The sequence below is a fragment of the Mustela putorius genome, unplaced genomic scaffold (assembly GCF_011764305.1).
Source record: "Mustela putorius furo isolate JIRA1106 unplaced genomic scaffold, ASM1176430v1.1 tig00003898_pilon_pilon_pilon, whole genome shotgun sequence".
Taxonomy (NCBI): Eukaryota; Metazoa; Chordata; class Mammalia; order Carnivora; family Mustelidae; genus Mustela; species Mustela putorius.
The window spans coordinates 29,081,449-29,105,555 of NW_025422047.1; the positions used below are offsets into that span (position 1 = coordinate 29,081,449).

Sequence of the window (24,107 nt, forward strand, 5' to 3'; positions counted from 1 at the left end):
AAAGCAGACATCTGGTTTTTGCATACCTCTCATCCTTTCCTCTTCTGGGACCAGTGCACCATCTTGGGAGCTGTCCTTCCTCTGTGGATTTAAAAAAAAAAATGTTTTATTTATTTATTTGACACAGAGAGAGGGATCACAAGTAGGCAGAGAGGCAGGCAGCGGGGCCGGGGGTGGGGGGGTAGCAAGCTCCCCGCTGAGCAGAGAGGCTGATGCGGGGCTTGATCCCAGGACCCTGAGATCATGACATGAGCCAAAGGCAGAGGATTAACCCACTGAGCCACCCAGGCACCCCAGATTTTTTTTAAAGATCTTTTTATTTATTCATTTAAGAGAGAGAGAGAGAGAGCGCGCACGCACAAACAGGGGAAAAGGCAGAGGGTGAGGGAGAAGCAGACTCCCTGCTGAGCTGGGAGTCAGACATGGGGCTCAATTCCAGGACTTGAAGATCATGACCTGAGTCGAAAGCAGACGCTTAACCATCTGAGCTACCAGGTGCCCCCTCCGTGGACCTTAATGTAACTGTAAGTTCTGGTGCCCTGCTCTGGAGTTCAGCCCCAGGAGTGGACACCAGACCCTGTCAGGCCAAGCAGACAAGCAAGTCAGGGGAGTGGTGGATGGCGGCATTTATATTCTTGCTACCATGATCCCTCTTGACATTCTCTTTCCCTGTCTTTTCTGGGGGTGAGTTCTTCAATTTTTCCTTGGAGTGCATGATCTGCCTCATATTACTTCAATATAGTTCTTTTTGCTTATGTGGGACAATTAGTTCTGTTGCTTACAGCAAAAGGACCCAAACTGATACAAGTTCTTTGAAGCTTCTTTGATGCCTCATGTATAGTTGACCCATCCCTCCTTTCATTCTTGAATCTAGCATATGTCTCTAGTAACGTCTGTTTTACAGTACTAGCTCATAATATATGCATTACAATCATGTACCCATGTATTTCTTTTTTCCACTACACTGTGAACTTTTTTGAGGAAAAGTACCATGTTTTATTCATTTATGCATTTCCATCTCCTAGCCCATAGGAGTAGGAGTTCTTACCATATAGTCAATGTTCCCAACAAATATTTGTTGACATATTTAGTGTTACTAAAAAAAAAAAAAAAACCCAAAACACTATTATGTGGTTCACACAGAAAATAACTTTGTTTTAGGGTATGTTTAATGAGTCTCTTCCATTATAAATTTAGGACAAAATTTTAGCCTCACTTTGTAATGTAATTGAACCTCTTTAGTGGAGAAACTAGGTCAAGGAACTGATGTAGTGCAGGGAAAGCAAACTGTAGACATTTTAAAAGCTAGTGTGAGTTCCTATATGTAAAAGCTCAGTCAACATGTCTCTTTGAAGGTACTATTTTAGCTAGATATATTATGATTTTATATGGAATTGTTCTTTTTCCCCCTTATAAGTGTTTATCTGAATTCGGATTAGATTTACTGCAAGTGGAAATTCTTAGATAAATAGCCAAAAAGTCAGGAATATTTGGAGGTCCTTATTTGTGGACTGACATTTAAGAATTTAGAGACAGGATTACTGACTGAAAAGCAGTCCTATAGTATGCAATAAGATCATGGTTACTGCTAGTCCATATGGCACTGATATGCACTTTAGAACAAGACATCCCTTCCTTAACACACTTCGCTTCCACCTTTAGGAAATTGTCATCATAGACTGATTTTATTAGAACGGGGTGCTTTCCTGCCATCTTCTGGAAAACAATACTAATAGATATGCAGCCCTAGGATATCTGTGGTATGCTCGCCCCCACACCCCACCCCACGGCCCAGGAGTGGTGCCCTTATTCCATGGACAGCCTGCTTTGTGGCATATAGGGCAGGCTGAGCTATAGGATTGTATTTAGCATTCTCTTCTGGTTATGTGGATTTGCAACCGATTACCAATTACCCAAGTGATTCTCAGATGACATCCAGACTATTGTCTTCTATAGAATTGAAACAGGGCACTCAAAGCGCTGAGTTTAGGCTGTTGCCTACCTGCCTTGAAAAGTATAACGTCAAGGGTTCTGAAACACTAGCTATGTTTTCACAAGGATCCAGTTTCAGTTCTCAACTTCCTTCTGGGACAAGATGTCTAAGTACAAATTTTAGGTTTCTGGTAAAGTACCAAAAGCTCTGGCCAGTATTTGACCTTTGTCATTTCTTACACTTCCTTAGTCTAGAATTTGGAATCCCTGTTCCTGTGCAAATCCTGTGGTTGATGCTTAACATATGTAGCCAGGAAACTATTTTGTTCCCTGAATACAAATGAACCCTTACATATTTTCTCATAAATAATGAATTTTGGATCTAAGAGAATTTGGATCTAGTTTGTTTCCCTTGCTTTTTCCCTTCTAGGTTTGGTCTCTGACCTATGTGTCCGGTGGGGGCCTGGAATGCAGTGAGCTGGGACAGTTTCCTCTAGGCATATTCTAGTTTTTAACCTCTTGGGAGGACCATAATAGCAGGAGAGCTATGATCCCAGAAAAGTTGGGAGGTGAATAGAACATCTGAGGATAGGTTGTAGGTGAACCTGTTTACTTTGCAGCTGGTGTGGTGGGTGGGGTTCCCTTGGGGGTAGTGGAAAGGGAGAGAAACTGTGAGATATGAGTTAGATGGGAAGATGCCCAGGCCATTAAGAAATGAGCACTAGGTGAGGATCGATGATCATATAGGCTTTGTTTTCAGTAGGACCAGGATGGTGGAGATTTAAATCATCCTGCTACTGATTGGTCTGAGAGCTCTGGTAGCATTGCATCAGAATAGACACCTGCTGAGGCCCCAGGTGCAGGGGCAGTCTGGAGAAACAGCAGCTGGCAGGCTGGTCCCTAAGCTAGGGTTGGCTCAGGACCTGGTCTTGGATGGATGGAGGCTTCTGGCCATGACAATAACTCAGCTGATACTCATTGGATTCTAAGTGTTCGGGGGGATTAAAAGGCCCCTTGCCTCCTAAGAGCTGCCAAAAAGAGACACATTAATAAGTATAAAATAAAATAAGATGAACCGAGTGCTACAACAGAGTTTCTTAGTGGACAAAATCCTGCAGAAGTACAACAGAAGGAGCATTTTACCCTCTTGAAAGGAGCCTTCTCCAAAACGTGGTCTTTAGAAATGAATCTTTCTCTTTGTTCCTGATTTTTTAAGGAAAACATGACTATTTTAGAAAAATTGAAGTATAGAATACATGTAAGAATCAGAAAAAAGTATACTTTCAAAACATTTTTATGTTGATATAATCAGAGATTAATAGAAGAGTTGCAAAGATAATACAGAATGTCCTTTTACCCACCTTCCTCTAATGTTAACATCTAATGGAACGATGATAATGTTTATCAAAACTAAGACATTGGCATTGATACACTGGTATTAACTAAATTATAGACTTTCTCCCTGAGGTTTTTCTGTTTGTTCCCTTAGTGCCCCTTTTCTGTTCCAGGACCCTATACTGCATTTAGTCATAATATTTTTAACCTGCTCTAGTCTGTGACAGTTCATAGTTTCACGCTCTTCCCTTGTCTTTTTTGATCTAGATACTTTTGAGGAGTAGGGGTCAGGTTTTCTAAAATTTGCCCCTCAATTTAAGTCTGTCTGGTGTTTTCTCCTGCATAAACAGGTTATAGATTTTGGGGGAGAATACCATAAAAGTGATATGTCCTTCTCATCACATAAATTAGAGGGACTCATAAAATACACACAACTGATTCCTGATGATTTCAACCTTGCTTACATGTTTAAGGTGGTGGTTGCCAGAAAATTTACGATTATTCTCTTTCCATGCTCTGTTCCTTAACCTCAAGTCACTAAAGTTTAGCCATGCTCAAGGTGAGGGGACTTGAGCATCACCTCTTGGAGGAAGGTCTATCACAAAATCTTTGGGTATATGTTAAAAGGACCACAGTCATTAGTAAATTTGGGACATGGTGTTTTGAAGCCATGCAAATATCTTCCTTCTCCTGAACATTTACCCCACTGATTTTAGGTTTTATCAATGAATCTTGCCTATAACAATTATTACTATAGTATCATAATGGTGATTTTCTTTTTCCCTCATTCCTATATATTTATTAATTGGAATTTTTTTGGGTAAAGAATGTCATTCCTACATTTACTATTTATTCAGTCATTTATTTATGTCAGTATAACTCGTGGGTGTTTATTTTATGCTTTAGGTTATAACTCTGCATTGTAGTTATTTATTACATTAATCAAATTGTTTCAGCTTTGGCCATTGAATATGTATTTTTGAGAAGCTGGGGAAAGGTCATTAGGCTGAAAACCCAGTATGAGTGGTCTGGTAGGGGAGGAATCCGATGGGATCAGGGAATAGAGGTTGGGTCCTGCTATAAAGGGTGGTGGATGAAGGGACTGGGTGACAAGCACTGGCCAGAAGGCCAGCGAGGCCAGCACTGAAAAGAAGGCAGCAAACAGCCGAGTTGGCAGCAATTTCAAATTACAGTAACTAATGAATCACTGGACCATTTACAGGACGCCATCTAGAGTTTCGTTTTGGATTTTGCTGAGTGAAGTGTGATGTGAGGGACTAATTAGCGTTTTCCTCATTGGCTCTGAAGTTTTTCTCCTTCCTGTAGGGGATATTTCCAGCTATAGTTTTAATAAGGATTGGATTTGTACTGGTTTTTGTTAAGCTTTGCACTTTAGATGGCTCAGTCTCAACATAGACCAGAGCTCACTTGACTACTGGGAAAATCATTTGATTTCTGCTTGTTCATGTAGTACCCTCTCATTGCTCTTTCCCATTCACTGAGGCCAGTGGGGTGTTGCTATGCTTCAGTGCTTAAAGAAGGCTCACTTCCGGTTGTGCAGACTTGTCTTTGAAATGCACATCAGAAGGGGTCCCTGCTGCTGGCTGACTGGCTACAAGAACTTGGACAAGTCTTTTCTCGTCTTTGAGCTTCTCTTTCTCCAGCACTGAACAGGAGATAATTTGCCTGCCTTACAGGTCTATTGTGAGAAATGAATAAGATGATTGATTTAAAAAATCACGTAGCATAGTGCTTGGCCTATTGTATTTGGCCTGTTGACTAGAAGGGAGAGTGTCCTTAACAGATTATCTAGTCTGTTCCTCTGCCTGTGGACTAGAGAGTGATCCCAACATTCAGGCTAAATGTCTTGTGTTTTCTAATATTTCCAAACATGTAGACTCTGTAGTCATCTTCAGCAATGGTGAAAACATTTATTAGGACTTTTATATGTTGGTATTATATGGTTATGTGTATTACAAAGATAAAATATGTCTTGGGCATCAACAAGTAGGCAATATCGTAGGGGACACAGTTATGTAGACAGAATTAAAATACAGTATATTAAGTGCTATACTGGATATGAACAAAGTAGTGTAAGTAATAAATGAATTTGTCCAAACTCAGGGAAACTTCAGAGAGAAGTGGACATTTGAGCTGGGCCTTTATCCCAAATCGGAATTTGCTAGGAAAAGGTGTGTGTGTGTGTGTGTGTGTGTGTTTGGGGAACACAGGAGACATACTGGAGGTAGTGGAGCTCCAGGTAGAGTGACCGGCACATGCAAAGCTTGGAAGCAGGAGCAAGCATGGAATGTATCAGTTTTACATGACTTGACTGTCGAGTCTGTAGATGGCTGGTTGGGACAGGTAAGTCCGTGGGACTGCAGAAGTGAGATGGAGCCATGCTAAGGAGCTAAGACTTTATCCTAGTGAATAGAGAAGTCACATAGTTAGAATTGTGTTTTAGAAAATCATTTTTGTAACAACTTGAAAGATCAGTCAGTAGTGGGAGGATTGAAAGTGGTGAGCAGATTATTTTCATAGGCTAGGTAAGGAAAGAGAAAGACTGGCATGAAGCTGTGATGGTGGGATTGGAGAGCAGGAAAGAGTCAATATTTTGAAGGTATGTATGTCAAGACTTTGATGGAGTCAGGGAAGGAAAAGGAAAAACCGAATATGCCTCTGAGGTTTGTAGTATGAATGACTGAAGGGATGGAATTTTATTATCTGAGATATGGACCAGATAGAACTATATATATATATTTTTTTTAGTTTGCTCTTAGTTGCCATGCTCTTCTGGACACTGGAGCTATGGAGAGTAAAACACATCACCCCCTCTCTCAAAGAATTTACCATCCAATGAACAGACAGAAGCGTAAAACTGACCAATGAACCAACCAAACCCCTGTCAATAACACATGGATTATATACTAAGTGCTATGGACACACAGAAAACAAGCATTTAAGTCCAACCAGTACAGTGAAGGAAGGTTTCACAGAGGAGGGGCCATCTGAGCTTCTACTGAAAAGACGAATGGATGGTTACTAGGGAGATAAGAGGGCAGTGAGTCCATGGTGAGGAAGTAACCTTTGATGGGTTAATAAAAGAATGAAAGAGGAGGAATTGTAAGTGAAACAACTGGTTACCCTAGTAGATTGTAAGTGGGGTGAGGTCAGGGTCCATGTCTCTTTTACATGGCATCATATCTCCAGTGTGAGTGGTAGGAGAGAGAACAGAAGTAGGAAATGGGGTAGTGGGAAACTGCTCTACACTGTGGTGAGGACATAGAGATAATAAATCTGAATTGTTTTGTAAAAGCGGAGTAGGAAAAGGAAAGTGTGAGAAAGAACATGGCAGGTTTTGAGGGAAGTAAACTGATAAAGAGAAATGAAGTAGATCAGTAGTCTCGAAGATTCTTCTAGAAACTGATGCAGAGAAGTCTCCATTACAACTCCTCCCTTTATATATATATTTTAAGAGATTTTGTTTATTTATTTGACACAGAGAGAGAGAGAGAGAGAGAGATCACAAGTAGGCAGAGAGGCAGGCAGAGAGCGGTGAAAGCAGGCTTCCTGAGCAGAGAGTCCGATTCGGCGCTCGATCCCAGGACTCTGAGACAATGCAGAGGCTTAACCCACTGAGCCACCCAGGCAACCCCCCCCTCTTTTTATATTTTAACACAAGTAGGTAGGGCCGTTGGAAAATCTGACTGGACTGTAGACTATAGCCTGCCTGGTGGGCAGGGCAGAGTGGTTTACCTAACTTTAGGTTTTTAACTATAAAATCAGTGCCCCTTCACAACCCTCACCCCATCTATTGATGGATGATGCTGGTGATGGTAGGAGAGAGTGGGATTATTTAAGCAAATGTCTAATTAACTACTTATCCCATGGCTAAGGTGAATAGCCATAATTGCTTTTGATCTTTCACATGGCAATATTTCAAACCTTTTATTTATTTGGACCCTATCCCCCTCTCCACTCCAATACTACCCATTTCTATCTCTCCCCAAGCCCCCATTGAAGTACTGATATCTCAAGGGAAAAGAGATAAGATTTGTATTCCAAAGAACAGTGAAGAGGGGGCTCTTTGAATCATTTCCACAATTTATATATCGGAAATCCCAATTAGTAAAAGTTCTTTTTGAGATGATAATACAACAAGCAAATCGTGACAGTCACACTGGGGACCCAGTCAGAATGATTTTGTTTTATTCCTTGCTAAGTGGTAGATTTAGTTTGCCAGAGATGGTTGGACTCTGGAATCAGACATTAAGTTATAAATAGAATTAATGGTCGGGCACCTGGGTGGTGCAGTTAGTTAAGTGTCCCATTCTTGGTTTTGGCTCAGGTCATGATCTCAGGGTCATGAGATCAAGTCGCTTGTCAGGGTCTGTGCTCAGCGGGGAGTCAGCTTGAGATTCTCTCCTTCTGCCCCCTAACCGCTGTTCATGCACACATACTCTCTCACTCTCAAATAGATAAATCTTTAAAAAATTAATATTGAAATGATAAAGAATGATAGAATCAGGGAACAGCTTAGAAAATCATCTAGATTCTAGGGCAAACTCCATACTTCACAAATGCAGAAGTTGATCCTCAAAGAATCTAAGCCATGTGCCCAGGTTAACCCAGGGAACCAAGCTAAGCTTGTTCCCAGTGCCCAGGCCTGCCTCTCTGACTGACTGGCATTAGGCTCTGCTGCAGACGACAGGACCCAGCACCACATTCCCATTCCCTCATTGCTTCCGGCCTGCTTTTATTGCTTTGGATTGCATAAGTTGTATGGTGGCCATACCTGTGTTAAGTGAGTCATCTCCGGACAATAAAGTTACTTATCTAATGATAAAGTAATGGAACAGCAGGGAGAGAGTTTCTCTAGGTGGAAGTTTTCTGCCGTTCAGTTGTTATTTCCACATAGCTTCTTCATGCTCACTCTTATGCAGAGCACTCACAAGGGCACCTGCCATTAAGAGTGTCTGATATCTCCCCAGGACTTACTGACAATCCTAGGAGCCATCAGACCTTCCTTTGGAACTGACCATATAATGTATGCCTTTAGTGGTCAGTTGCCCTCTGGACTACTGATTCTAAGCCTTTCCCATCTCCTGTGAACAGCTTCCTCCAGCTTCTCTCAGAAACTCATTCTCTCCTGAGATCTCCTGTGGGTGCTACTCCTAGAGCATCTGTACCCAGGCTGAGTGTCAGGAGACCCTCTGGCCCATCTGGCAGTCTTGCTGGGAAGCCTTTCTCCTGTCTTCTCAGCAACCAGTCCACACTTTTGCCTCAAACCCCTCTCTGCTACCTCATCTCCTCACCCTCAGGGAGGTCAGGAATCATTCCCCTGACTTCACCAAGACACTGTTGATCAAAGGGTTTCAGAAACTCCTCAGCTTCAATACCACCCTTTACACTCACAGTTTCCTCCTTCCTTAGAGGAGAGGTGTCCCTGTCCTGTCTTCAGTTAGTCTATTCCACTTCACCTTCCTGGGGCTTTGCCCACTGGTCAGCCCCTCTCGATTCCCCGTATCTTTAAACCTCTCTTTTTTCACAAACTCTTCTCCTCACATATAAATGCTCTCAAAATCCCTCCCATGAACATAGGTAAATGTAAAGAAAACCACACACATCAAACAACAATCTGTTGGTCCTGGTCTTTCCCTGTCACCCCGAGCTTCCTTGGTTTGCCCCTCTCTGTGAAGAGCCACCTCTTCTCCGTCTCATGTCATCAGTCCTAATTCTTTTGCCCATTTGTAGTGTCCTGATGTTTGATCTTTAGCCCTCATTCTTTTATTTGCTAATAAGTCTTCTTTCACTTAGAAAGTAACATTTGAACTTAACTTGATGCCAGGGACCCCCAGGATTTAATTCTTCTTGGGGCAATGCCTCCTGGGGTCACAGTTGCTTTTGAATCCTGATAGCTTCTCTCCCACACCACTGTGACTGTGGGTGGGGTGGGGGAATGGCTGTGATCCTTGGCACATACTCTCTGACTTTAGTCCAAGGTCTTTAGAAAATCACTGTGAGATCAAGACAGTATGTCCTGAGAACCAAGCCCTTTCACTTTCAGAATGTTGACTTTAACTGGCATTGCATATTTTATCTCTTGCTGTGTTTCTTTTCTAACTAGAGAGTGATATCTTCTCCTCTCTGCATTTGGATTAGAAAATGCTGTGTGAACTAATGAATCATTGAACATTATATCAAAAAGTAAAGATGTACTATACATTAAGTAATTGAATTTAAATAAAAAAAAATAAAAAAGAAAATGCTGTGTGTGTGTGTGTGTGTGTTGGGGAGTAGTGGTGGAAAATTGGTACCAGTCATCAAAGCTGTAATAAGCATTCCATCTCTGTGTGGAATCAAAATGTTAATTATGAAAATTGAGGTGTTCAGATCTTAAATTTGTCCCTTAGAAGAAACAAGGGTTTGTGTGAGGTCATAGCGCAGCTCAGAGGAGACTGGGGGAAAGCAGTTCTAAGACACAGTACACTGGGCTGCTTTGCAAACAATCCTGACCTCCCTCTTGACAGAGCTCCCAGAGTAGGCTCTTGAAAGGAGCCTGCATGGTGGCCAAACTTAAGGGCATTCTAAAATTCCCTGCACTGGACTGCTCTAGTCAAACCATGAATTACTCAGAAGATCTTTCGGAAGCCCTCCTGGAACAGTGGCCCCTCTCCTCTGGGAGAGGCTCTTTGCATGAGAGGCCCAGCTACTTCTTCAGACTTGCTCTCAGGAATTTCTTCCCCACCCCACTAAGTCCACAAGACGACAGGTCCTTCTAAACAGAAGTCAGTGTCATCAGTTTGTTACCTGGAGTCTTATCTCAGATCCTGATAAGACAAGCACTTTTCCACCAGTAACTAGAAGCTTGGGTTAAGAACATGAAATTGTCAGTAGTGTTTACACTAATGGAATTAAGTGGACAAAAGCTACATTTCTTTGCTGGTTGTTTTCAAAACTCTCAATTGCTCAGGAGCTAAGATTATGAAAAACAGTGTTATTAGATATTTATTATGAAAAAGACCAGATCTTTCTTTCTCTTTACCTTGAATTAAAGTGAACAGATTTAAACCATAAAGAGACTCGTTCTCAGGAAACAAACTGAGGGTTGCTGGAGTGGAGGGGCGTGGGAGGGGTGCGGTGGCTGGGTGTTGGACATTGGGAAGGGTGTGTGCTACAGTGAGCACTGTGAATTGCACAAGACTGATGACTCACAGACCTATACCCCTAAAACAAATAATACATTATATGTTAATTAAAAAATAATAAAAATAAATAAAGTGAACAGATTTTTCTTTTTGCTTGTTTTTATTGAAAATTGACTAGTGATTTCAGTATCTATTTGTACTATTTACTGTATTTTAAACAGGAAGGGATTGCCATCAACTATATTTTTATGCTTTTAATTTTCTCCTCAGCGATTGTATGGCCATTAGTATCCTGCTCATTAAACCTTGATTCTTGTCCCACCTGATCAAGCCTATTTTTCTTCACCGGCATGAGGCGTAGGGACAGGGATGAATTGCTAGTTAGCTCGGTGAGGTCCGCACAGGAGTCTTTTATAGAGTTGCCTTCCAACCTGATCAAGCTGCTTAACTGCTTCAATTTCTACTATTTTTCTTCTTTGCTACTTCTGACTCAAAATAATGCAGTCCAACTTCATATCCCCACCAAGTCACAATTTGCCTATCATGGAATGCTGCTGGAGACAGGAAACTCCCTGCCTCACAGATAGCACTTTCATTTTCAGGTAGCTCTGACTGCTACAGAGCCCAAACCAGTTGCCCTCTAGCTTCTTTTCATTGATCTTACCAGGGCCATCAAAAACATGTTGAATCTTCTAGAAATTTGAAGGCAGTCCTCATGTCCTTTGTTTCCTCCTTCCTTGCCTCCCTCTTTTCTAGGGTGAATTATCACAGTTTCCATTTTACGGTCTATTAACCCTCCTGATGATTTTTCCCTGAGCAGGCAGGGACTTTGTTTCCATTAGCCTATGGTACACAGGCCTGAACACAATCTGTTGCAGGACTGTCATACCATTTCATCTTTATACTGTAGCTTTAAGATCCCATTAGTTTATTTTAACTAATTCAACAGTAATTTATTAATTGCTTCCCAGGAGGTAGAAATTGTAGTAGGTGCTTGGGTGCTGGGACTATGTGTAAGTGCTATCATGGAACAAACAGACTAGGAAATTGAAAGAGAGAGAGTGAGCAAGTGAGTGCAGAAATAGTTAACTGGAAAGTATGCTGCGGATTAGCCTGGGGGAAGCAGAGTGATGTACACAAATACAGGGGATATTTCCTAGCAGCCTGGGCAAGGCCTCCTAGAGAAAGTGACTTGAAAGTTGGACTTTACAAGAATTGGGTGGGGGATGATGGAAATGAGAGACATAGAAGTGGGTGAAGGAGGAGCATGTCCTGGGCAGAAGGAAGAACACCTGCAAAAGCCTGGAGGTAAGAAAGGGACTGCACATAGGAAAATCCAACTGAAGATTAGCCTGTGAAGAAAAGACCGAGACAGATGCAGTAGGAGACAGAGGCAGTGCCCAGACTGTGGGCCCCTGAAAACCTTCAACATTCAAAACATTCAACACACATTTGAGCATCTATTCTGTGCCGGCCACTGTTCTGGGTTATGACAGTTAATGGAATAGATGACAACATCAACCGCAAAAGCCCCCACTTTCATGATACTTACAGTTTAGTGGGTAACAAGTCAGAAAGGCTTGTTGAAGAAGTTTGGGGTTTAAGGGCAGAGGGCAGCCACTGTGAGAGAGTTAAGCAAGGGAGTGTTGCAGTTAGAATTATACTGTACAAGGTTAGATATATGATTTCGCCCACTAGGATGGGCATCTTTGGGAATGAAAGTATTAATAATAATCCTGCTGGAACAATAGGCATAAATGGGGCAGAATAGAAAAGATGGGCCCCCTTTTAAAATGCAGGGAAAAGACAGGAGGGGAACAAGATGGAGGCAGACATTGGTCATTGCAGGGACCTGGATGGAAGATAGTCAGGACTGATGCCCAGGTGTGGAGGGAGGTAGAAGGAAGTGGATGGATTTGAGAAACACTTAATGGACAGAGCTGTCGTCCAAAACAGGCAGGGGACAGTGAATGTGATATGGTGCCAAGAACCCTCTTTTAGACTGATAAGGACCCAGAAACCAGTAATTGTTAGACAAAGTCATGAGATCTCTTACTGATTGCCTATTGTTCTACTACCTTGTCCACATGATGACCAACTTCATCAAAAAAATTTTTTTTAAAGCATTCTTTTTTTTAATGTATTTTTTTTAAGATTTTATTTATTTATCGGGGGGGGGGGAAGCGAGCACAGGCAGACAGAATGGCAGGCAGAGGCAGAGGGAGAAGCAGGCTCCCTGCCGAGCAAGGAACCCAATGTGGGACTCGATCCCAGGACACTGGGATCATGACCTGAGCCGAAGGCAGCTGCTTAACCAACTGAGCCACCCAGGTGTCCCTCATCAAAATTCTTGATGGAATCTAGATAGGCATATACATCTCTTAAATTTTTCTGAACTGCTTATCCAGTAAACCGATTTAAAAACAAAAAAGTGAGGGGACTTTGTTCTGGTAAGACTTATTTGTAATAAATGTTCTCTTGATCCTGAGATTGTTGTTTCCTTTCCTTTCAAGTGTTGTCTTATGGTTTTTGTACTATATTAGGATTTTCCAGAGAGAAAGAACTACATATGTGTAAATAAAAATGTGGATGTGTGTTGGATATGTGTAAATAAAAATAAAAATATATATGTTTAGAAAGAGAGAGAGAGAAACTTATTATAGGAATTGGCTCACAGAGTTATGGAAGCTGAAAACTCACACAATCTGCTGTCTCCAAGCTGTAGAACCAGGAAAGCTGATGCTATAATTCAGTGCAAGTCTGCAGGCCTGAGAATTGGGGTGCAGAGGGGGATAAGTGCAAGTCTAAGTTAAAATGTCCTTGAACCAGCAGCACTGATATGTGAGGACAGGAGAAGATGGATATTCCAGCTCAGGTAGAGAGGGTGAATGAATCTACCTTTCCTCCAGTTTTTTGTTCTGTTCAGGCCCTCAACAAATTGGCTGATACCCACCTGTTCTGGAAAGGGCAATATCTTTGTTTGGTCTATTGCTTTAACAAAACTACTATTTCAATAGCAGGCCCAGAATAATGTTTTACCAGCTATCTCTGGGCATCTTTTAGCTCAGTCAAGTTGACACATAAAATTAACCATTACATGCACATTATGTGTATTGAATTTTGAATTAAAGAATCTTTTCTTGCATAAGTAAAGGAGAGAACAATCCTTTGTAAGCATTGAATTTATCCCTTCAGGGGCTGACTTACTCCGAATATGAAGTGTGGCTTACCATCGGTCTGTGACATGGCCATTATTTCTAAGCCAGTGTGTTTTGTTCTCCTTTGGCCACAGGACATACGATACATGGCATATTCAGGACAGGGTCAGAGATTCTGAAATATCTACCATCCATCCAGAGAGGCCCTAGTGAAAGACTGAAAGACTGTGGACAAATCAGCACAAACCATAAATTGCTGCTGGAAAAGCAGCTTGGTGGTCACCCTCAGAGGAGGAGCCCCACCTCCACATGGAAGGCAAGAACTTTCTTGGTCCCTGGCCACCATCATTTTTTGTCTCCTAAAGATGATGCTATTTAAAAAAAATTTTTAATTTTTTATTAACATATAATGTATTATTAGCCCCCGGGTATAAGTCTGTGAATCATCAGGCTTACATACTTCACAGCACTCCCCATAGCACATACACTCCGCAATGTCCATAACCCAACCACCTTCTCCCACTAAAGATGATGCTATTGGTCTGATGGTATTGTTCCAGGTTCTTATGAGGAATGCTTATAAAAATTGCTGCTGAATATGCTAGATATGCAAAGTATCGTTTAATTGCATAATTACCAGAAGTGAACCCAAATAACAACTGAGTTTGATTTCCTGCAGAGTAGAATTGTTCCCGATACATGACATTAGCAGAGTTCTGCAGGGTCTCTAATTGCACAGTCTGGAGGCTTAGCCATAAATAACTTACTGATTGATCAGGGAGGAAACCAGTGGCTCTATTAATGCTGGTGAAATGGAAGAAGGACTGAGTAACTCGCATAAAATAAATCTTGTATTTCACTGTTAAATGATAGGGGAAGGGAAGATAGTCTCTTAAAGCTAAAATATGTTATTCTTATGAAAGCTCTCAAAATATAAACAGACGAGTAAGTGGTTAGAGATGTATTTGGAGTTTGTATTTTCTGGGTTTACTGGCATGCAGAGACTTGGGCAGGTTTGTTTTAATACTGGAGGGATTTGCCTCCTTCTTCATGTATTCTGCTCCATGATAGCATCCTCTTTCCTTGTGTAAGAGCAAGAGGAGTGATTATGATGACTCCTGGTTTGAGTCTCAATTCAATTCCTGAAGTTGCAAAACTGAGTCAACAAATCTTCTTAGTTAAACTCTCCCTGGTTGATTTCTTTTAAGGGGAGCTATTTGCTGGTTTAAACAGTAATATTGAGAAGTCAAAGATTATATATTAAACAATAGCAAGAGAACTTTAGAAACTTGGAAATTAACTAATTCCTAAAAATAAATGACCTAAAAGATATCATAAGCAATACAAAAGCCATAACCCCTACCTCTTTTTCCTTCCTTCCTTCCTTCTTTTCTTTTGTTCCTGCATTGTTCCTGGCACTGTACTATGTCCTGGGGGTATAGAATTGCTACCATCCCCACTGTTGAAGAGGGATTGAACAAACAAATTGCCCTGTGGAAGGATCCATGGTGTTTTGAGGCGGCTAGCATGCTGAGGGAGTAGCTAACAGGCCAGGAGCCAGGCAACACTTGCTATGCAAATGAAAATTGTAACCATTTCATGAATGCTTTTTGTTAACATTTTTCTTTTACTTTTGATGGGTCCTTTGTGGATTTCTGTGACTGTAGAGGAATTCTGAGTCACTATTGAAGATTTTAATAAAGAAATACACCATTGGCAGATGGAGGAGTGGATGTTTTAGTTCAGTGAAACTTGGACCAAGGCAAATTTAGTGGATCAGATGTAGTGTTTGTAATAGATAAGAAATATTAGTCATCCAAATGAGATGCTATTTCTGTGAACCCGGATATAGTCATATATTTTTCACGATAGTAAAACTACTTTATAATAAATGCAGTTGTTAAAAATTACATTTTTGGTTTTTGGACGCTAGAGACAAAATAAAGGAAATGGCAGGTCTTAGTCTTTTGGAATCAAGCATTGACTCATTAACTGACAATAATTTTTCTCAACATAGTGGAAGGAGGGATTAGGAACTCCCAAAGCAAGATTTTTTTTTTTTTTGTAGTTTGGAGATTCTTCCTTCCTTCCTTCCTTCCTTCCTTCCTCTCTTTCTTTCTTTCTGCCTTTCTTTTGAGAATGTTTCTTAGGAGAACACGGAATGATTAAGGGAGGTGAAGCAAGAGGTATTGAAGAGGTATTGCTAATCGTTGCCTGTCAAGTTTTAGGAAAAGACGAGAAGGTTAGATACAAACTTGAGTAAAGACTCTGAGGAACTTCTTAATCTTTCAGAGTCTGATGATTCTGGTTCTTTTCAAAACTTATTTTGTGTGTGTGTGTGTGTGTGTGTAAGGTCATGGTTAGCCTTCTAGGAATAGACCAAGTGTCATCTAGCTGTAAGTGAGTACTTCCTAATTTTTATATTATTGTAAAAGTCTTTAAAAGAAGAAATAATTACTACATAATTATAGAAAATAGACTTGAAATATGAAATATGTGCATCCCATTTGGATTAAAATATAGCAGCTGTATATCCTGATAACCATAGTTATCTCTGATTAGAGATGACGGGTAACAAGGACAACTGTTATATGGAACAGAGGACAAACAGATTGCTACTGAATGAAGGAAAAGGCCAGAGACAGTAACTGACTACTTTGTATAAGAAATACACACTTCCTGGGCACCTGGGTGGCTCAGTGGGTTAAGGCCTCTGCCTTTGGCTCAGGGAGATCCCGGGGTCCTGGGATCAAGCCCTGCATCTGGCTTTCTGCTCAGCATAGAGCCTGCTTCTCCCTGCCCCTCTCTCTGCCTGCTTGTGATCTCTGTCTGTCAAGTGAATAAATAAAATCTTTTTTTTTTTTTTAAGATTTTATTTATTTGACAGAGAGAGATCACAAGTAGGCAGAGAGGCAGGCAGAGAGAGAGAGAGAGAGAGGAGGAAGCAGGCTCCCTGCTGAGCAGAGAGCCCGATGTGGGACTCGATCCCAGGACCCTGAGATCACGACCTGAGCCGAAGGCAGCGGCTTAACCCACTGAGCCACCCAGGCACCCTGAATAAATAAAATCTTAAAAAAAAAAAGAAAAGAAAAGAAAAAGGAAATAGCATACTTCTTGGCCTGGCATACAGTTTAATTCAGAAACAGGTTTTGAGGGCCTAAAAAGTGTTGGGACTATGCTGGGACTAGGCCCTGAAAGTGTTGGGACTATATATAAAGATTGAGATATAGTCTATCAAGAAGCTTTTAGTGCATTTGGGAAAAATACATACATGACCACCAACCACAGCTTGACAATAACTGATTGATATATTGGTAAGCTAAGCTAATTTTTTCTAAGAAGTCATCCCCCAGGAGAAGCTGCTGTTAAGAATACTTACACATTTGTCAGAGAAATAAAGGAAGGGCCTTCCATTGACAAAGAGAAAAGGATGACAAAGGTGACAAAGGATGACAAAGCCTTGGCTACAGGAGAGTATATATGACATTGAGAGATGCTGACTCATTTCATTTGGCTAGAACATAGGGTGCAAATTGCAGGGAGAATGAGAGGCTGGTGTGGTTTATTGGAGCCAGATTGTGAAGGACCTACCTAAGATGTTTTGGATGCTATCCTCTAGATGATAGCAACATTTTATTATGAATAATTTTTTTTTAAAGATTTTATTTATTTATTTGACAGACAGAGATCACAAGTAGGCAGAGAGGCAGGCAGAGAGAGAGAGGAGGAAGCAGGCTCCCCGCTGAGCAGAGAGCCCGACGTGGGACTCGATCCCAGGACCCCGAGATCATGACCCGAGCCGAAGGCAGCAGCTCAACCCACTGAGCCACCCAGGCGCCCCGATTATGAATAATTTTTAAACATACAGCAAAGTTGAAATAATTCTATAATGAGTGCTTAAGTAACTAACCATCCAGATTATGCTATTAATGTTTACTGTACTTGTTTGATCACCTATGTAGTACCATGAGAGATGGTAAGAATGTGATGAGAGCCTGAATGATGAGAGATATTGATTAATTCAGGAGATAATCCAGAAATGGAATCAGTGGATCAGTTGACCAAATGAATGTAGGGAGGGGAGGAGTGGAGGGCAAAGGCAGGATTGGGGGAGTGTAAAAAGCGAAAAATGACCACAAAAGACCCCCAATCGCCAAAGCAATCTTGAAAAAGAAAAGTAGAGCTGGAGGCATCACGATTCTGGACGTCAAGTTATATTACAAAGCTGCAGTAACCAAAACAGTATAGTACTGGCAGAAAAATAGACACACAGATCTTTGGAGCAGAATAGAAAAATACAGAAATAAACCCACAATAATATGGGTATTAATCTTCAACACAGCAGGAAAGAATATCCAGTAAGAAAAAGACAGTCTCTTCAACAAATGAGATCGGGAAAACTGTACAGCTACATGCAAAAGAGAGAAACTGGATGACTTTCTTGCATTATACACCAAAATAAACTCAAAATGGATTAAGGTTCTAAACTTGAGAACTGAAACCATAAAAGTCCTAGAAGGGAACATAGGCAATAACTTTTTTGATATCACCTGCAGCAATTTTTTCTAAATAGGTCCCCTGAGGCAAGGGAAACAAAAGTAAAAATAAATTATTTAGACTACATCAAAATAAAAATCTGCACCATGAAGGCAACAATTAGCAAAACTGAAAGACATCCTACAGTATGGGAGAAGACATTTGCAAATGACATATCCAATAAAGGTTTAGTGTCAAAAATATATAAATAATTTATACAACGAAACACCCCAAAATAATCCAATTAAAAATGGGCAGAAGATACGAACAGACATTTCTCCAAAGACTTACAGATGGCCAACAGACACATGAAAAGATGCTCTTCATCATTTGTCATCAAGGAAATGCAAATCAAAGCTACAATGAGCTACCACCACACACCTGTCAGAATGGCCAAAATCAACACGAGAAACAATAGATATTGGCAGAGATGTGGAGAAAGGGAAACCCTCTTACACTGTTGGTGGGAATGCATGTCATTATTCATGCCCTGCACCCCTCCCATGGCTTGAGAGAATGGAGCCCACAAAAATTTCATTTTGAGGTCTTATGTGGTGCCTCTCATATAGTAATTATTCTGTCAGAGTCTATTTGTGGCTAAATAAAATATACAAAATACAGAGGAAATTAGTGCTGTTTTTAAATGAAAGTTTTCTATTAAAAGTACTTATCTGTTCAAACAAAACATGAATGCAGGGGTGCCTGGGTGGCTCAGTGGGTTAAAGCCTCTGCCTTCAGCTCAGGTCATGATCTCAGGGTCCTGGGATTGAGCCCCGCATTGGGCTCTCTGCTCAGCGGGGAGCCTGCTTCCCCCTCTCTCTCTGCCTGCCTCTCTGTGTACTTCTGATCTCTCTCTCTCTGTCAAATCAATAAATAAAATCTTTAAAAAAAAGCATGAATGCAAATAGACTCAAACCAATCTTCTATTTGAGAATAAGGAGAATGTATTTTCAGTTTTTGTTTTTATTTGAGCTGTTTGCTTTTGGATTTCATTGAGTAAACTGAGGAAGGTAATATTTTGGTGATTCCTCTTCTAACTGCATATGGTGTATAACATGAGATCTTGGAAATACCACTTTTCTTGAGCAGCTTCTGGTCTCATAATTTAAAGTCAGGCTTGGATTTCTTAGCTAGATCAGTGCATACCTTTGTCCTTTGCACTTCCTTACTGGTTTGATGTAATTTTTCTTTTGCTTATTCTGACTTACTGTTGGCATAGTCCCACTGGTTTTGTTACTTCATTTGTGAGTCCTTTTTGGACTTTAATCAAATGTGATGTTGTGTCTGATCCTTCTCTCCTTTGAATTATGTAACACATTCAGCTATGTGGTCCTCTGTTTTCCCTATGAGTTTAGAGTAGAGATACCTCAGATTCCTCCCACATTCTTTTCTGCATCATGTCGCTCACAACTCCCACATATAGTTAAGTCATATAGAAGTGTTTGTGTTTGTGTGTGTGTGTTTGAGAGAAAGAAAGAATGTGTCTACAAGTCAGGGTGAGTCATACTGAGGGACACAGGCCAGCCATGAGCACAGGCAGTTACAAGAGCGTGGAGATACCTAGAAAAGGCCTGATCATTTGGGTAAAATGGCCACTTTCCTCTTCCATATCAATCCTACCTGCATTCAATTTTAGTTTGTATTTTAGCTGGCTGTCCTACCTCTTGAGCAGAACACCAGAATCCGGGGCACCTGGATGGCTCAGTGGGTTAAGCCGCTGCCTTCGGCTCAGGTCATGATCCCAGGGTCGTGGGATTGAGTCCTGCATCGGGCTCTTTGCTCAGCAGGGAGCCTGCTTCCTCCTCTTTCTCTCTCTGCCTGCCTCTATGCCTACTTGTGATCTCTGTCTGTCAAATAAATAAATAAAATCTTAAAAAAAAAAAAAAATGAACACCAGAATCCTTGCGAGTTTAGAGGGCTCTGTAAGAGTTTTATGAACTCACAATACTTGTTTAAGAGCCCTTGATTAATCATAATTACTGTTTTACAATGAATCTCTCTCTCTCTTTCTCTCTCTTTTTTTATGGAGAAGGCAAACCCTACTTGGATTTTCAGAGTCTCTTCAATACCATGAAGAGTGACTTATTTTAATTTTGTATGTTAATGTCGTGGTAGTACATTAATGATCATCACTCAGAGAGACAGCAGCCCTGGTGGCCACTTATACATAAAGTCCTAAATGTATTCTTTTAAATGATTTGCAGTTTGGGAGAGGAGGAGAGACCTAAGAATCAGATCTGGCTCTGTATAATAGAAGAGCATTATGCTATCAAGAATAGTTCTCATCATTTTCCATAGTAACATCATGGTATACAATTAAAATGGCAATATTTCCATGGTGTGACAAAATTGTATTGTCATGACCACCATATAGGGAGAAAACTAACACTTAGTATCCTTGTAATAATAATGAAATATTGGGGCATCTGGGTGACTGTGTCCATTAAGCATCTGCCTTTGGCTCAGGTCATGATCCCAGGGTCCTGGGGTGGAGTCCCACATAGGCCTCCCTGCTCAACAGGGAGCCTGCTTTTCTCCCTCTCTCCCTCTCCCCCTGTTTGTGCTTTCTCTCTCTCTCTCTCTTACTCCTTCTCTCAAATGAATAAATAAATAAAATCTTTTACAAAATACTGAAATACTGGGGCACCTGGGTGGCTCAGTGGGTTAAGCGGCTGCCTTCCGCTCAGGTCAGAATCCCAGGGTCCTGGGATCGAGTCGCATCAGGCTCCCAGCTCTGAGGAGAGCCTGCTTCTTTCTCTCCCTCTGCTTGCTGCTTTGTCTCTTTGTGTTCTCTCTCTGTCTGTATCTCTCTGTTAAATAAATAAAATCTTTAAAAAAAAAACCACTGAAATACTTAGAGCAAGCATTAGAATTTTTTTTTTTTTTTTTAAAGAATAAACAACTATTATGATGTCATCCAAATGGAAAGTCTTGCAAAGGGCAGAAAACACTTTTGGCGGAATGTACGGGGAATGCTGATGGTATTCATTAAGTATGAAATAATAAGAGGAGCAAAATTCCCATCTCCGTCCCCTCCCCTACGAAATATCTTCTTGTGTTTTCATCGCTCCTTTTGAAGTCAATATATGATCTTTGCTTTAATCAATTTTTAAAGCTTCCTTTGAAGTCAGTGGGAGCTCGTGCCTGGAAGAGAGGAAAGTGGCCGAGGATTGGGTGCCTGCTGGGGAAGAGGGACCTGCCTAATCATTAGCAGAAAAGAGTATTTATTGATTGTCGTCCTCTACATGGTTTGTTAGGCTCCATAGCAATGTGATTTTTAAAATGGTTAGATTCATTTTCTAGTATTATAAAGATATTAAGATGACCCAGACCAGTTACTTTTTTTAAAGACGGTGTTTTCATTTAACACAATTGGAGAAAATTGAATATTTATAAATGGAAGTAATTCTTTTATCTTGATACTCTCACAAATGCTGTTTTACCTAAGTGAATTTTACAGATAACGAAAGTAATAATTATCTAATAGAGTAATTCCTTCAAGGACAATTGAAGAGTGAAGGATTATTTTCTCCTGTATGAAATTACTTCAGACTGCTTAGCTTTTTTTTTTTTTTTTTTTTTTTTTTTTTTTGTCTCCTGTCATTAAAGACTTTCTTTGGGAAGTAATTGATTAGTCATTCTTCCTGTCTCTTCCTGGCTGCTGCTCATTGTCCTCTGTGATGCTTTCTTATTTTACACAACTGTTACTTGTGGAAGGTTGGGAAGGCCTGAGGTAGCTCTATGCCTTTCCTATGGGGTAAAACACAAAGACTGCCCCCTTTTTCATGTCCTGTTCCCTATCCTCATCTTGTCTTGTTCCTTACATCCTGTGTCTCCTCTTCTCAGCCGGCTTCTTTTCTCTACCCCTGTCTCCACCCCTCACCCCCTGCCACCCCCCACCCTGACAAGCCATCACCTCCTAGGAGCAGCCCCCCCCCCCCCCCCCCCCCGCCTGCCTTGCTGACTTGGGTGCAGGCTTGGGCTCTGCATCTCTGATTGCATCTTGACCTGGATGCCTCTCTGGGCCTCCGGCTCAACACTTAAAAGCTGAGCTTAGCAGCTCCCACCAAGTTTTTTATTTTTAATCTCTGTGAGTGGCATCACCAGCCTGTATCTAGTCTGAAAATCTGTGAATTGCCCTTGACAGTGTCTCCTCCTTGTCACTCCACCTTTAATCATTTAACAAATCCTGTCCTGTCCACCTTGGAAATCCATGATTTGCCTATCTTCTTCACTCCCCTCTGCCACCCTCTGGTCTAGTCCTTATGACATCTTGCTGAGGACTACAGCTGCCTCCTTTCTAGTCGCTTCCTTGTACAAACTTCTCTTCACACTGTTGCAAGTTATCTTCCTAGAATTTGACAGACTTAAGAACCTCCCCCTCAGTTTGCCTCAGCTGAGCATCTAAAGCCTTTTATAATCTGAACTGCCTCTCCAGCAACTTTTCTCTGCAGTAAATCCATTGTTTCCTGCCACTGAAAATGCTGCTTGATTTGCTTGGCAAATGCCTATGTGTCCCTCCAGATTAGGCGAAGTGTCTTTTCGGTGAAGCCTTCCTTACTGTCTTCGGGCAACCTCACCTGCTCCTTGTCTGGGTCCCACTCTCTCCTCTTTGCTCATTAACAGTGCTTGGAGGGATGACCTGCAATTACCTCTTTATGTGTGTCTCCTGCACCAGAATGAAGAGTGTAGTTTGTAGTTTATTTCTCTCCCCATCCCCATGTCTACCTGACCTTGCGTGCAGATCAATAGAACATCTGGTGAAGGAAGGATGATTTTGAGAGCTCTTTTTCACTTACATTTGGGCTTGAAGTTGTTTTATGTTATTGAAAATGCTGGTTCAGACATTAAGATAATAAAACATTTTAACAGAATATCCCTTCAGGAGGCATATAGTTAGAAAAGGTACAAAATTTTTTATCACTTTAAAGGGAAAACAATGCCTGCCAACTGAGAATGATCTAGCAGAAGGACAAAGTTCTGGTCCTTAGCAATGTCCTCAAACCCTTGCATCACCTCCAGAATCATCTGCTGCTAGAGTCCTTGTTACATAAGAAAAGTGACTCCTGATCATTAAAACTACTTTTGGGGCATCCAGAGAGCAGACATCCGTGTCAAATCTTTTACTTCTCAAGATTTCTGGGAGGATCTCAGTTAAGAGCCTCTTAAGAAAGAGTTTTTCTTAGTGTTTTTGGCAGGACCTATAAATCAAAACAACAAATCCCTGAAGTTTTAGTTTAAAAAATGGTAATAGTGGAGAAACATACAGCCGAAGTTCCTAATCTATGATAGGAGTGAGAAACCTTTTTTCTTTTAAAGAAATGTAGAAAATGTCAAGGGGGTGCCCTTCCTTACAAAGAGAAACTTGGTTTTAATTTTAGTGGTTTTCTGGGCAATGGTAAAGATAGGAAATTACCCATTTAATTAATTTAAAAATTGAGTGAAAGCAGCTGACTGTATTCAACAAATATATAAGAGTATGCCTTAATTCCACTGGTTGGACAATTAAAGGAGGAGAACAAAAATAAGACAGTTCTGGAGGCAGAGCAATGGGGGAAGAAAGAGGCAGAGCACAGTTTGTTTTAGAGGGAAGGCAGGGGACATAGAGCTTCATTGTCCCTCCCTCCTTTCTAGCTTACCTCATCTGGCCCAAACCATCCTCCCATGGCATGTCTATCCAAGGTACTTCAAGTTCTTCTCTCAGGTTTTAATCAGTCTCTGTCCCTAGACTCTGCCCCCAGAGCCTTGCTTTTGCAGGGCCCAGATTCCCGTGAGCTGTGGAGTCTCATCTCCATTTTCCCAGATGGATAAAGCTTGTACCTGCTCATCTGCAGCTCACTGGGGTCCTAACCAACCTTTGGTTTTAATCCTCTGAACCTTAGTGTCTTTGTGTATGTGAAAACAGGATTAGTAATACATACCCCACAAGGCTGGAAGTCACCCAGCAGGTCCTCAACAAACATTTATTTCCTTTCTCTCTGCTTTTTTCCCGTTCCAG

At 41.1% G+C, this 24,107-nt stretch overlaps 1 protein-coding gene across 4 annotated transcripts in view; it reads left to right on the plus strand.

The window, feature by feature from the left end:
- The window catches only part of AKAP6 (A-kinase anchoring protein 6), a 514,317-nt gene that overhangs the window by 79,787 nt on the left and 410,423 nt on the right, over positions 1 to 24,107 (plus strand). The window lies entirely within an intron of this gene.